The sequence below is a fragment of the Cydia strobilella genome, chromosome 5 (genome assembly GCF_947568885.1).
Source record: "Cydia strobilella chromosome 5, ilCydStro3.1, whole genome shotgun sequence".
NCBI lineage: Eukaryota > Metazoa > Arthropoda > Insecta > Lepidoptera > Tortricidae > Cydia > Cydia strobilella.
Genome location: NC_086045.1, coordinates 6,036,613 through 6,051,548, shown reverse-complemented (window position 1 = coordinate 6,051,548; position 14,936 = coordinate 6,036,613). Strand labels below are relative to the sequence as shown.

The window sequence follows — 14,936 nt, the reverse complement described above, 5'->3', positions numbered from 1 at the left end:
ACTAATTTATTTTGTGATCATTGATACGAGTAATATCTGTAATGAAATGAAATGCGTTTATTTACTTAACATTATGTACAGATAAGATGGTAGAGTCAATAGTATTATGTCCAGATAATATCAATACCTTATACTAGTAGGCATGAAAAATATTTTAAAACCTATTTACATTATATTACATTAAATTACATATTTACATAATCAGTTACAATAATTTGTTAAATATTTACAATGAAAACAGAGCCAAGAATAGAATTAATAAATAATAAAATGACACAATATTAATAAAAATCTACATTTAAATATTCCTTAACGCTATAAAAATTGTGCTCGCTTAAAAATAGATCCAGATCCTGATCCAGATAAAACTACAATTCAATTAAAAACAATGACAATGAAGTAAAGCACATGCAAGTATTAAATAACATAACATCATGTTCTTGTTATTTAACTATGTATAGTATGTACCATGATTTATCACAGAGTACATAATATAGATATAGATATGCCACATTTCATTTAGCATTAACCCAATTTTCCATTGTCATTGATTTAGCTCGCCTTTGAAGCGTATTCAACAGAGTTATTTCGACTCTGGACTTTGCATGTTTTTGCATCCAAGAGATATATTGTTAAAACACCAATACATAACTAATGTTAACAATGGAACCTACATTAGGATCAGGTTAAAAAACCGGACAAGTGGGAGTCGGACTCGCCTACCGAGGGTTCCGTACTTTTTAGTATTTGTTGTTATAACGGCAACCAGAAGTCATCATCTATGAAAATTTCAAGTCGGAAACTGTCTAGCTATCAGGGGCCATGAGATACAGCCTGGTGACTGACAGACAGACGGACATACAGACAGACAGACGAACAGACGGACACACGGACAGACGACCAGACGGACAGACAGACAGACGAACAGACAGACTGACACGGACAGAGGAGTCTTAGTAATAGGGTCCCGTTTTTACCCTTTGGGTACGGAACCCTAAAAACCTACGAGTATAATCGTCTGGAGAGTGGCGCATCTACTATAGTATTATTTCATCTGTGCTAAAGCAGTCAGTGAAGGCTGGCCGCAATGCGAAGGCCAATGAAAGGAAACTGTAGGTAGTGACCAGTTATACTAGACCTGTCACACGTCATTAGAGGACTCTACGGCTTTGGAATAGAGGCGATTTTCCCTGAGTGGCATTTCGCAATACTGGTCACTTCATCTCAAGAGTTCAAACAAACTGCTGTATTGTGCTTAATGTATGAATTAAGCAGGCGACTGATACACGCGTTTGTGTGAAAAAATAATCGCGATTAAAGTTTTTGCACTAATCCCAGTGAATCAGTAGATTGTGATTTTTAGTGCGTGAAAAATATAGTGAGGTGGAGATTGTGAGTATTTTTTTTATTAGATTAGATTAATTTATTTTATTGGGAATTACATGATATTTAACAATGTCACAATGTATCTAAATAACATGAACTCACAAAAAGATCGTCAAATTGTAAAAAATAATAATTCAGTAAAATAATAAAAAAAAAAAAAACAAATCATAACAAAATAAAAAAATTAAAAGTCAAATACAGTGAGATAAAATGTCAGAAAGTAATGATAGTTATACTAAACACAATGTCAAAAATTATCTCTTCAGAGTATAAATAAGCGGTCAAAATATATATATTGCTAGGGCACCCTAGTTAATATAATGTCAGAATTAATAATAGTATTGCAAAGTCAAATTAAAATAAAATTCTAATTAACAACTAAAACAATAAGAAATAAAAAACAACAATAGAACATAAAAATAACAATGTCAGATTAAATTATTATAGAAAAAATATTAAACATTTTAATCGCGTTTCAAGTTTGTGTATTCTTTAACAGAATACAGCGATTTTGTTAGTAATATTTCTTTGAGTCGGAGTATTAAATAGTTAAGTTTGGGATTGTTACCAAAACTCAAGGGTGGGGGTGATTTTTTTTATTTGTACTGTTCATTGTTATTAATTTGTTTTATCAACATAGCCACTTATGTTTGTTTGCCACCGTCGTGGTATAAAAATTTTTTTTTTGAAAATACTTGCATTTTTTTCTGTCAGTTTTCATGATAAACGTAAATAACGTTTTATTTATTGCAACTTTTTTTAAATTAAATGAATAAGATTGTGATTATTATCAAAAGTTAAGCATATGTTTTCTTAAATATAGCCATTTAAAAAAGGTAACAGTAACATCATTACTATTTACGATTTTTATCTCTTTACATTAATTTAGGTACCTAATTAATTAATTTAGGTTACAAAATCCCCTAAATTATATTAAATAGGTAACTTGTGTAGGTAATAAGTATGTAAATAAAATATCCTTATACGCCAACGACAGGTTATTGTGGATTGACTACGCAAAACTAAACTTTTGGTTCAGATGCCATTAATTGTCTTATGTAATAACATAAGACGATTTAGGGGGGGGGGGGGGGTTGGAGGGGGTTTACACAGAGTTCTTACGCAAGATCACAAAGATGCGAAAATTTTAAAATTTCTATGAAATTATGACGTTTAAAGTAATACTTCCACACTCTATGCTATCAAACATGGTGCAAAGTTAGCTTAGACGGGCTACGGTACCTTTATAGAAACAAATGCGTTCCAATAATTTTTTTTTTTATTAACACTAAAACAAACCAAACCTATAATAATTTGTTCCTTTCGGTTCTTACGTAATATAGAGGGGAGGGGGTCGGCCTATTCTTAATTTTTCTTACATAATATGGGAGAGGGTCAAAAACTGGCAAAAATCGTCTTACGTAATAAATTAATGACGCCTTAATCATGCATCAGCAGAAAAATCATCCAATCATTTTATTTATTTATTTTTTATTTATTTTATTTAAGAAACAAACAGTCGTTTACAAACAAGTTTACAAATATTTCTTAAATTAACACCTGGAGTTTCATTATTGTATATAAATTGCAGTCTATAAAACAACAAAAACATAAAGTAGGTAGGTACTAGGTAGTAATAGGTAAAACTCACGAGAGCCGGCGGAAGATTTGTACTGAAACTGTAAATTATATCTAAAAGAAAATCCTCGCCGATTCTCGTGAATCGACCCATGAGTAGGTACAGGTAATAAAGTTAATAAGTAATGTAGGAATTAATAAGTAATGACATGATTTCCGGAAAGTGACATAAGTATACATAAGAAAAATTTACATAATTAATTAACTACCGAAAAACACATTTTAATGAATTAATGGAACAGTTAAACAAATCCAAATTATTAAGTTTTTCATTTTCGTTAAAAAGTTTACAAACACGTCTTATAAATACATGTCGTGCATAGCATGTTCTACTATAGGGAATGGAAAACATTTTTTTCTTCTGACAGTGGCGCTGACGTCTACGAGGAACTCTCAAACGTATTCATCATTCACGTAAGTCAAATGATTGGATGATTAAACAATTTAAATAACTACGTAAGAACGTAGTTAAATCAAATGATTGGATGATTTTTGTACATGTAAAATAAGAATTTTAAAGGTACTTTTTGTTTTTAATTATGAAACTTATTAGGTATGGGGTTCCAATTAAAACTTTCAAAGGGATCAAAACTTAGTACGGGAGTCTGTTATTACCAATCGCCAAGTGTGTACTGCTGTACACGCGGCAGAACGTAGTAGTACGTAGATAACTACTTACTTTACTCAAAGATAGATATAACTCCGTAATAGATGGATACAGTCTAAGGAAAAAACGTGCCTCGAAAATCAAGAAAATTTGATTCTCGTTCAGAGGGCGCTACTAGCTTTGGCCTACTGTCGTATAGATGGCGTTGACGGTTTCGTTTGTTATTTAACAATTTTAACACATATCAGTGAAAGAACATGGGTCAAAATCATAAAAATAATTAATGCAAATAAAAAAAATCATTTATCCATATTTAAATACACTTTATCGTATTTTTATAAATTTTCATTTTTAGTTTTAAAGTGTGTCGACAGATGGCAGTGAATTTACTGGGGTTACAAAATTTACTATGACAGTACCGCTCTAGTATAAGTTACTCTATGCTTTACTTATGAAGATAGGTACTTAACAAAGTAGGAAATACTTGACCTGAAAATAAGCTTATACCTACTAGAAAACCACCGTGTATCTACTTTACCGACCGCCTGAGTTAAGTGGTAGAGCCAACAAAATAAGACGATCCGCAAAAGAACCCGTCGTCATTGATGATGATGAGACACTAAGAGTTTTTAGGCAAACATGGTAAAGTGGACTTAAAAGGGCGCGCGGCGCGAATCTTGCGGCGCCATGCCGCGGTTTTTTATTTAACGTTTTACCTCAATAACTCTGAAATTAACTCTGTTAATATTTTGCTGGTCAGATCCCTCAGCCATATAACTAGCTTTTTATATTGGAATTATACTGCTATGGTATGCACGGTAACAATATATTAACAACTAAGAATAAGACATGTTTTCGTGATTGTTTTCTATCGTTACAACTTTAAACTTAAAGTTTTCGTTAGTGTCTGCCCTTGCAAATATAGTTAGCGTCCGTGAAGTTATTTTCGTGGCATTTGACCTTGATTATAAATTGTAAAAAATCAAAATAAATCTCCCTTAAGCGGCAACATTGCTTGTAGAACCGATGATACTTGGTACAGGGAAAGGTGCTTGAGTAGCGACCATGTTACGCGTAAAGCCGCATCGTAGGAAGGGCCCTAATCTGAACGATCTGTTCAATATTGAAAGTCGAACGCCCTCATGCCTGTATCCTGCACACAACCGGTCATTGTGGAGGCCCTAACGGAAGCTTTTATCCAGTTGAAGACGTTGCCTGATAATATGACGATGATAACTACTTTTTCACACTAATCTAACCACTAGGATTTTACATGCCCTTCGCACTGCAGAAACGCGGTAATTTCAACAAAATACGAAAGGCGTTGTTGTACTGTACTCTTAGCGCGTTGAAGGAGTGCCTGGTGTACCTATTCCAAAGCTAACAAGTAAAAAAACATTGGCAAAAGGTTTTGAACAGGGTCACCTTTACCTCACTCGAACAACACGCAAAACGAGCCAACATCGAACCGCGAGAGCCCTGCGCTCCCTCTCCATATCGGCGTCATCTTTCAAGTACTCGTTCAGGATATGTCCCAAGTACTTGAAACTCGTTACAATCCGAATTGGCGCACCACTCAAACAACACCGTAGGTGTCACCTCCGGACCCTTTCCTGGCCTAAAACGAGCATTTCGGTCTTAAGCACGTTAATTATTATATTTTAGGCCATGCGTACTGGCATAGTGTTCGCAGATCTTAAGCAGCTTTACAAGATCGTTTATCGAGGGGCTGAGTAGCACCATATCGTTTGCGTAGCTCAGATTGTTAACAATATGTTACGAATATGGCAACCGACGTTAGAGCCTCTCAGCTCCCCGATAAGGTCGTTGACATATAAATTGAATAGGTCCGGAGATGTCAATCCACCTTGGCGCACTCCACAGTCAAGCCTGTAGTCGTTAGACTTATAAGTATTCAGTTAACAGCCGTGGTCCTATGCTAAACTAAACGATCATAAGTTTTAAAGTAAAGTAGCACACGACCACGGCTACCCTTTGAATATCTCTGTGAATAACGTGTAATATGTACAGTCAGCTGCAGAGAAAAGTTACCTTGCTAAGCGAATAGTATTGCTGACTGTACATACGAACCTAAGTACAATAATTCAGATATGACAAATGTTTCTTATGAGGTTAAGAGGAAAGGGGACGGCCGCTTCTCCATACAAACGTAGTCCCCAATTTCCTCTAACGAAGGGGCATAGCTGTGGTTGATATACTTACCTACAACAAATTGTGTCAAAATATTTTCAATAATGTTAATATCCAGAGAGAAAAATGAGGACTACGTTCGTATGAAAAGGCGATTTCGCGCGGATCCTCCACTTTCGTCGAAAGGTTTTATTTTGAATCCTTGTATACTTACAGCTTAATATAAAACATATTATCACCAGTATTCGTACCGTAGGTAATTGACATACCCAATTAACAAACAAATAAAAACTTTCTCACAAAATAACTTTCAATGTTGCACCGTTAACTTTCATATGTGTGTAATGCTCAAAAATCATGGGTTCAAACCTCAGTTCGAAATCGTTCTCGAAAGAAATAGAAAAAGATGACTAAAAATTCGGTCAGAATCCTTATCATACACAGACTACAGGTTAAATAGTAACAAGGCTTAAAACATATATTATAAGAGTACCTACTATACCTACCTATAATTTTATTTAATATAATATACCTATACAGGCTGGCTAAAAAATAAGTGCATTCCCGTTGCCAGGGAGGTTTTGGGATAATAGTACTGAGCAACTTTTATTATGGGACCAACAAAAAAAAATTTACCCTCCCATAGAAAATGGACCAGCCAAAATGTATGAAACAGTCAATTTTTTTTTCGCGATTTCGGGGTTGGTCCCATAGTAAAATAGTTGTCCCATAGCTGAAATAGACTCGGGCTTAAAGTGGGATCGTCATGTTAACAAACTGTGCGGCAAAGTAAGCAGCGCGTGTCGCCCTAAGTCGAGTCGTCAGGTCTGTGACTCCGGAGGTTGCCCGTACATGCTACTTTGCTACAGTCCACTCGCTAATACAGTACGGGGCGGAACTCTGGGGGCGCTGCGCTGAGTGGAAGAGAGTTTTCGGCTCTAGAAACGTGCCATACGCATCATCTCACGAGTGCCGGCGAAGCTACTGTCCAAAAAACTGGGCATTCTCACATTACCCGCAGTAGTAATTATGCAAGTGTGTACGTGCGTGAACACCTTACGTCCTATAAAACGAACGCAATGGTACACGAGTACAATACGCGAAACGCAAACAAGCTCGTGGCTATTAGCCGCAAACTTTTGAAGTCGTTAAAGTTAACTCACGTGATGGGCCCCACGGTCTACAACAAGTTACCAAGCATTGTCAGTTGAGACTAAATATTTAATAACAAGCAAATAGCAAGCAAGGCAAGTCTGCACAGCTTTAAACGCCGTCTAAAACACTGGCTTATTGAGCGCCCGTTCTATAATTAGAATGAAGTTTTAATGTACGGGCAGTTAGTCCTTTTATGCTGAATTTTATTGTTTTTATATTGCTATTATTGGATGTTATAATAATTTCAATGAATTTGTCACTTGATTGTTTATGTAATGAATTATTGTAATTTTTAATAAGTATGAAAGTCATTTTATTGTTATTTTAACACGATGTAACTTAATCGATTAATTTTTCTGTATAGTAATTTGATGTTATTTATCAACTGACTTGTAAATTGGCTTTATAAAATAAATTACTATGACTAAAAGTTGCTCAGTATAATCCCGAAACTTCCCTAGCAACAGGAATGCACTTATTTTTTAGCCACCGTGTTTATATATATTATATATATATTTATATAATAATGTTCGAATTTATTTTCATTCATTAAAAAAATTCAAATGTTCAATGTCAACCAGCGATTATTCCGCAAGCGGGCCTCCTGTTTTGTTTTCTGCGGCGCGTGACCTTTTATGTAGCACAAGGCTCGCACGCTTGATGGGTAATGATCAATAAAAACTAAGTACCTACCTATAAGTATTTTAAAGGCGGTTTACATTGGACGCGGATCCGCACGACGGCGACGCACGGGTTTGCGAGCGGGACATCGCTATACAGGATGTGTTTTTATGGAATTCCTTCGCATAGGAAAGTACAATTAAGGAAACTAAGTACAAAGCATAATTCGTTTTTATAAATATTTGGTTTTTTTTTGAACCGTCTACCGCTATAGTAAAATAGGCAATAATTTACTCAACCAAACAATCCAAAACTACATAGTTCTTTATTTAAAGAACGGATAGAAATGGGCAGTACAATCCCACGTAACGATAGTCGATTCTTGTACAACGAATTTCATAAACATGTATCCAATTGTTCACCTTATTCCGGAAGCTTAAGGCCAAAACTGAGTATATGTATGACCTAGACCGTAACTCACCTTACTAGTACCTTGACTGTGCCAATTACATCTTACAAATTGATGTCAATTGCATCTCATTGTGTCATCATTTGCCCGTGCCTCTATACGAGCACTTATATCGGTGCAAGTGAGATGGACTGCGATTAACAACATATTAATTACTAATCACTAGTGAATCTGTGAGCTTTAGGGCTCATAAACCCCCATGAAAATGTTGAACATGATTTAAAATAACTGGCCAAGTGCGAGTCGGACTCGCGCACAAAGAGCTTTACCACCGTACCATTCCGCAAAAACGGCAAAAAAATCACGTTTGTTGTATGGGAGCCCCACTTAAATAATTTACTTTATTCTGTTTTCAGTATTTGTTGTTATAGCTGCAACTATCACGGTTCATGAGATACAGCCTGCTGACAGACGAACAGACGGACGGACAGCGGAGTCTTATTAAAAACGGGGTCCCGTTTTTACCCTGTGGGTACGGAACCCTAAAAACTATGACGACAAATAAATTTACGAGAATCGGTTGAGAAATAAAACCTGCGGAGGAGAACATCCGGAAGTACTAAAGTATTTTCCCAAGCTGAAGCTTCGCTCGCGTTTCGCGCTCAATTGGTCGACAATAAATTATTAAGACTTATTAAGAATTATTATTATTTAGACTTAAGACTAACTGTTTTTTGCATGCCTGTTGGTCAAATATAGAGACATCACTTATTGTAAGATTACCATCACTGTATGTGCTACCTATATTTTCTAAAACATTTTGAATTTGAATTTTTGAATTTTTAAAATTCGAATTCCTTTCTAAAGAGGCCCACTGACTATCAGTTCGCCGGACGATATCGGCCTGTCAGTTAAGGGCCCACTGACTATCAGTCCGCCGGACGATATCGGCCTGTCAGTTAGAACAAAAAATTGACAGTTCCAACTGACAGGCCCCTTAAGTTAGCTTATATCATTAAGACGATAGCGGACGACCGCTTCTCCATACAAACGTGGTCCCCATTTCCCTCCCTAAGGTATTGACATAAAATAGGTATGGTATAGGTACCATAGCTATGCGCCTTCGTTTGATGTTTTTCGATTTTTTTTAATTATAAGAGGAGGTTTTAAAAAGATAGGAAAAAATTGTATGGAATTTGGTTTTCGTTTCTAACTCTTATAATACAGGGTGGCCAAATAACAGGTGTATACTTTAGTTTTGTAATTTTATTATATGAAATATAAACAATATTAAGTATTCCTTAACATTGTCTTCGGTTACCGCGATAGTTACTCATGAAATAAAACTATGAAAACGGATTATATCGCATATATTGAATTTATAATACATCCCGACGTTTCGAACCCTCTACTTTACAACGTTTGTGGTCAACCGAACGGGTGACGAGTGAAGTATTCCTTGTTAAATATAGTATTTAGGGCCGGCAGTTAAACATGGATAATAATGTCAGACAAATGCCCACCTCTAGCAGCATGGCAGATGTGAACCCTTTTCATCACATTTTCATACATTTCCTGCGTTATCTCAGTGACTGTGTCTCGAATATTTTGTTTTAATTGCTGAAGGTTTATTGGCCTGTAGACACGTCCCTTTAGATAACCCCACAGAAAAAAAACAGGAGCTGTTAAATTAGGCGATCTTGGTGGCCAATCAAAAATTTCTACTAAAAAATGGCCGCAATTTTCTTAGTTTCCGCAATACAGAATTGGGTTGAGTAAAACGTTTTAATAATTAAAACACTTTGTTCCGTCGTAAAACGCTCCATAACAAATTTGCCGTACTTACACAAGGTAATTTTCATGCAACAACTGTCATATTTACCGCCAAAACAAAATGGCGGCATAAAAAGTTCTATGTTACCTCCAAGTTGGCCACCCCGTAGGTAATTAAAAAATTCGAAAAAATCAAACGAATGGCAAAGTTATACATAGTTAATAAACAAATAATTTTGTCAAAACATTTTTCATACCGTCAATATCCAGAAAGGAAATGGGGACTATTTTTTTCTTGAAAACCGTCCGTCACCTTTCCTCTTAAGAAAATGCTTTTAGAGTCAAGTAGTAGTAGTAGTCAAGGAAAGAGATTATCTCCTTTCAACTGTAGTTTTTATTTTGTCTCAACTGGTGACTTAAAATAACAATGAACGGTCAGAAAAATGATAGAACAATGCCAAGTAATAGCAGCGTATATATAAGTACCTTGGTAAGTGAAGGTATACAGGTTGATGTAGAAATGGGATGTCGTACGTTTGAATTGGCCTGTTACTTAAGTACTTATTATCAATCTGGTAAAGTTACGGATGCGGTAGTTAATGTATATATTTTAATTTAATTCATTTTATTACATTAGTACATTACCCTCTAATCCTGTACAAAATATGGTTCTCTTTTTTTGCATTTTAAAGGAATGTATAAAATTAACAATCATGGTTCATGCTTATCCGATTATAGATAGCCATAACTTAGGTACATATTAGCTTCTCTACGAACATTTAGTACCTAAGTTAAATAAAGTTACAAGATAAGTTCACCTTTTAAAGTTGGTGCCCGCCGATAGTGTATAAAAAATGTAAAAGCATTTCCTGGCGTTCAGCATCGTTTTTATTAACAGTATCAGTCAATGAAGAGGAAATAGATCGCATAATTGTGCACTATTATGAGAAAAGGGGTGAGGGAAGGGGTCACGTGATCGCTTTACCACGGAAACGTAGTCCCGATTTTCCTCTCCGGGCATTAACGTTATAGAAATACATTTGATGTACTTACATTAGCCCCCGTCCTATTAACTAAATTGAACCACGAGCGTAGCGAGTGGTTCTAAAAGTGGAATGTTAAGGGTTGCGAGGGTTTCAAGGCACGAGGGTTAAACAAATTTTGCCACCGAGTGAAAAACAATATTTTGACCGCACCAACGCGAGGAAAATAACAACTGTAAACATCAAAATAAAACCAAATCAAATCCAAATTAACGTTATTAAATACTTATCATTCAAAAATATCATTCAAAAGTCAATTCTATCAGCCGAAATGAGACAAGAACTCAAAGTTTACATCAACAAATTACTATACCTTACATGTGGATAAAATGCAACGTTCTTATCAGTTTTCGTAATACAAAGAGAGCCTTTCCGATCTCGTGTGGTAAAAAAATATTTTCCATAATGTCAATGTCCAGGGAGAAAAAGGGAACTATGTTTGTATGAAGAAACGGTGGTCCAATATCGTTTTATGGGCGTTAAAAAACAACACGCTGTAGAGTAATTATTTTCGCGTGACGGTAAAACAGTGTCATTGACGTGCGATGAGTATGAGTAGTATGATAACAATCCCTGATAATTCATTAAATACTTGTAGGTACTTGAGCTCCGCGATGATGGATAAAGGTAATGTTCGAATAACAACTGCATTACTGTTGCGATATTAAAATGAGTGACGCTCACTGCCGCGATTATGATAAATCCGTCACTCATAATTGTCAAGTGTCAATTTCGTCACAATAACGGAGCTGTAGTTACCAAGCGAACGTCACAATTTTCTAAAATGTACAACAAAATACCTAAAGATAAGAAGACGCTCTTACTGGAACAAGTACTCTTTATTTCTAATAATGAGCGTAAAATCTTAAATCTTATCGGGAATATCATCATTTTTACATTATTTCGACTTTTCTTGTAAGAACGCTCTTAAGTTGTAAGCTTTACAATATGTGCAACAATAGTACAGTTCTCTAGAATCTATCTACCTTACAATTACGGAATCCAAACCGGTTTTTATTCGTATGAAATTTCGGTTAAGAACCGGTTATTAACCGGTTTTCCATACAATTAATAACCGGTTTGCATTCTTTACTTACATTGATTGTATGGCATAACTGTAGTATATCTACCGCTTTAGTTAAGTAGTGTATAAGTTATAAAAAAATAGGTTATAAGTGGGTAGAACACAAGAGGATAGAGAGCGCTTTATCCGCCAACAAACTGTCCTCAGTTTGGCGGATTATAATCATGTAAATACCATTTAAGTTTTTTTGTGATAACTAAAAAAAAAACTACTAAAAAAAACTTGGAAAACCGTTGTGCTTGTCGGACCTCACAGCTCAGGACACCAACCTCTCTGTTCTACCAACTGCAATACCCGTTTAATATTAATTCGTGGCTAAAATTGTTTAATTGTATTTTATTGCGTAATTTATTTGTAGTTTTCTCTCTTTAAATATGCCTTTCATGTTGAACATACATGCTTTGAATAGCATTCCCAACCAAAACCTGTACCTACTGAAAATAATGTTTCGTGTAATAAATGTTATCTGTTTTGTGTGCCTAATAAATAAAATAAAATAGGTAAATAAAAATTCATTGAATACTTATTCTTATCATTTCGTGAAATAATGGTATATTTTACTCGCAGGGCATTTCGCTACTCGTAGTTCTTTTTGCTATTCTGACCCAGGGGTAAACAGTGGCACAGTTTATTAGAAGAACTGTGTCACGTTCTACTTCTACTAACATACTTAGCAGATGGCACATTATGGAAATGGATTACCTACCTCAAAAATGCATTATTGGTGTATTTAAATACCATAAATTAAGTCAAGGTTTTAAGAGTCCCCGGCAAGCTCGGCCGAATTTCAAATTCCCATACAAAAGGAGTTTCGTTCTCATTTTAAAACTACGTGTTGGATTGTAATGAAACTTGGCACATACAATGATATCTAGGTCTGTAATTAGTTTATAAAGCTCTAGTATATAAAACAAATGAAATAGAGCAAAAACAATGGGCTGTGCTCTGAAGAACTGTTTGAAATGATGCCAACGGCCGCTTTGTATCACCGCACCGCTCGCCATCGGCAGGGTGTTCATCCTCACACCCTAGCACCTAAATGGTCGCGTACTGTGCGGGTTAAGAGGAATTTCCTCCCGCGTACGGCTGTGGAATGAGCTCCCTGCCGAGGTTTTCCCGAGGGGCTACAGTATGGGGTTCTTCAAAAAAGGAGTGTACAGGTTTTTAAAGGGTCGGCAACGCGCGTGTAATATCTCCGGTGTTGCAGGCGTCCATAGGCTACGGTAACTGCTTACCATCAGGCGGGCCGTATGCTTGATTGCCACCGACGTGGTATAAAAAAAAAAAAACAAGTTTTCTATGAATAATTTAAATTCGCTGTATTTTTTTAACTATTTTATCTGAACCTAATTACAGACCTAGATAAAAACCTAGAAAAATAGTAAAGTAAATACTGTAAGAGTTTTATTCAACTACTGAAATATAGTATCAATTTCTGATTAAAATTCGACTACAAATTCTAAATTCGAAAATGGCTGCAAAAGAAAACACGCTGAAGTGCAACGTACTCTCGCATGGATGTCGAACAGTTGTAGTTGACGCGAGACGCCGGTGCGTAGTGTGATAAGATCCACTGATAATGAGGCTGTGAAAATACGTGTAGTTCCGCTGTGTCATATTTTCATTAGGTAAGTTATTTCTAAGGGCCACTTGCATAATTCCACTAACCCAGAGGTAAGCGGTTAAACCGTTAACCCCGTATCGATAATCATTTACCAGGTGGTATCTTTCTACCCTATTTTTCTATCCTATATTCAACAAATAGGTAGCTTTTAAATTAAAGCAAATACCTATTTGAATAAATAGTTGCATTATGCTTAGAATATTTTGCAAATTGCCCAAGAGAAAAACGAGTTTTGTTGGCGCTACAATACGGCCGATTTAATGTGAAATAAGAAAAATGTATCCTCTTTATGAGATGATTTATTTCATGAATGACAAATAATAAGTATGCATTAATGTCAAAAATATAAGAATATGATCATGATCGTCAAAATAAAATAAAAATGAAAATAATAACAATACTAATGAAATAAAATTATAGCTCTAACAAAGATAGATATAACTCCGTAATAGATGAATACAGTCTAAGGAAAAAACGTGCCTCGAAAATCAAGAAAATTTGATTCTCGTTCAGAGGGCGCTACTAGTTTTGGCCTACTGTCGTATAGATGGCGCAGACGGTTTCGTTTGTTATTTAACAATTTTAACGCATATCAGTGAAATAACATGGGTCAAAATCATAAAAATAATTAATGCAAATAAAAAAAATCATTTATCTATATTTAAATACATTCTATCGTATTTTTATAAATCTTTATTTTTAGTTTTAAAGTGTATCGAATCGACAGATGGCAGTAAATTTACTGGGGTTACAAAATTTACTATGACAGTACCGCTCTAGTATGTTACTCTATGGCTCTAATAAGGATTGTCAACACAATAAGAATAAATACCTGACAGGCCAGAGACTACAGGCGGACTGGTAATCAGTGGGCCCCTTTACATTCTAAATATAAAACTAACAGTTAATTCCGAGAACCCTGAAAATATAAAACGAGCATAAAAAGGTTAATGTGAAGACCCAGCTCCAGTGCTGCCCTCCGGCAGTTCCGTTAGATTTAGTTTAGTCTGTTAATTAAAAACATATCATCTAGTGTTTTGTATCTATGTGTATTGTTTTTTTTTTGTTTCCTACTATTTTCATTTATTTTGTAGTTTCGCTGTGGCTTGGTAATGTAATTGGTAGATATATTAAAAAGAAATGTTTTAATAGATATTAGCATAGAGTAACTTATACTAGAGCGGTACTGTCATAGTAAATTTTGTAACCCCAGTAAATTCACTGCCATCTGTCGACACACTTTAAAACTAAAAATAAATATTTATAAAAATACGATAAAATGTATTTAAATATGGATAAATGATTTTTTTATTTGCATTAATTATTTTTATGATTTTGACCCATGTTCTTTCACTGATATGCGTTAAAATTGTTAAATAACAAACGAAAACGTCAACGCCATCTATACGACAGTTGGCCAAAGCTAGTAGCGCCCTCTGAACGAG

General features: G+C 35.2%; 1 protein-coding gene across 1 annotated transcript in view; it reads left to right on the top strand.

Moving 5' to 3' along the window:
- The first annotated feature begins 1,266 nt into the window (after positions 1-1,266).
- The window catches only part of LOC134741379 (proton-coupled amino acid transporter-like protein pathetic), a 41,004-nt gene continuing 27,334 nt past the window's right edge, over positions 1,267-14,936 (top strand). Inside the window, exon 1 of the mRNA XM_063674141.1 lies at positions 1,267-1,392. The gene's annotated coding sequence lies outside the window, so the exon portion shown is untranslated. The remainder of the gene's footprint in view (positions 1,393-14,936) is intronic.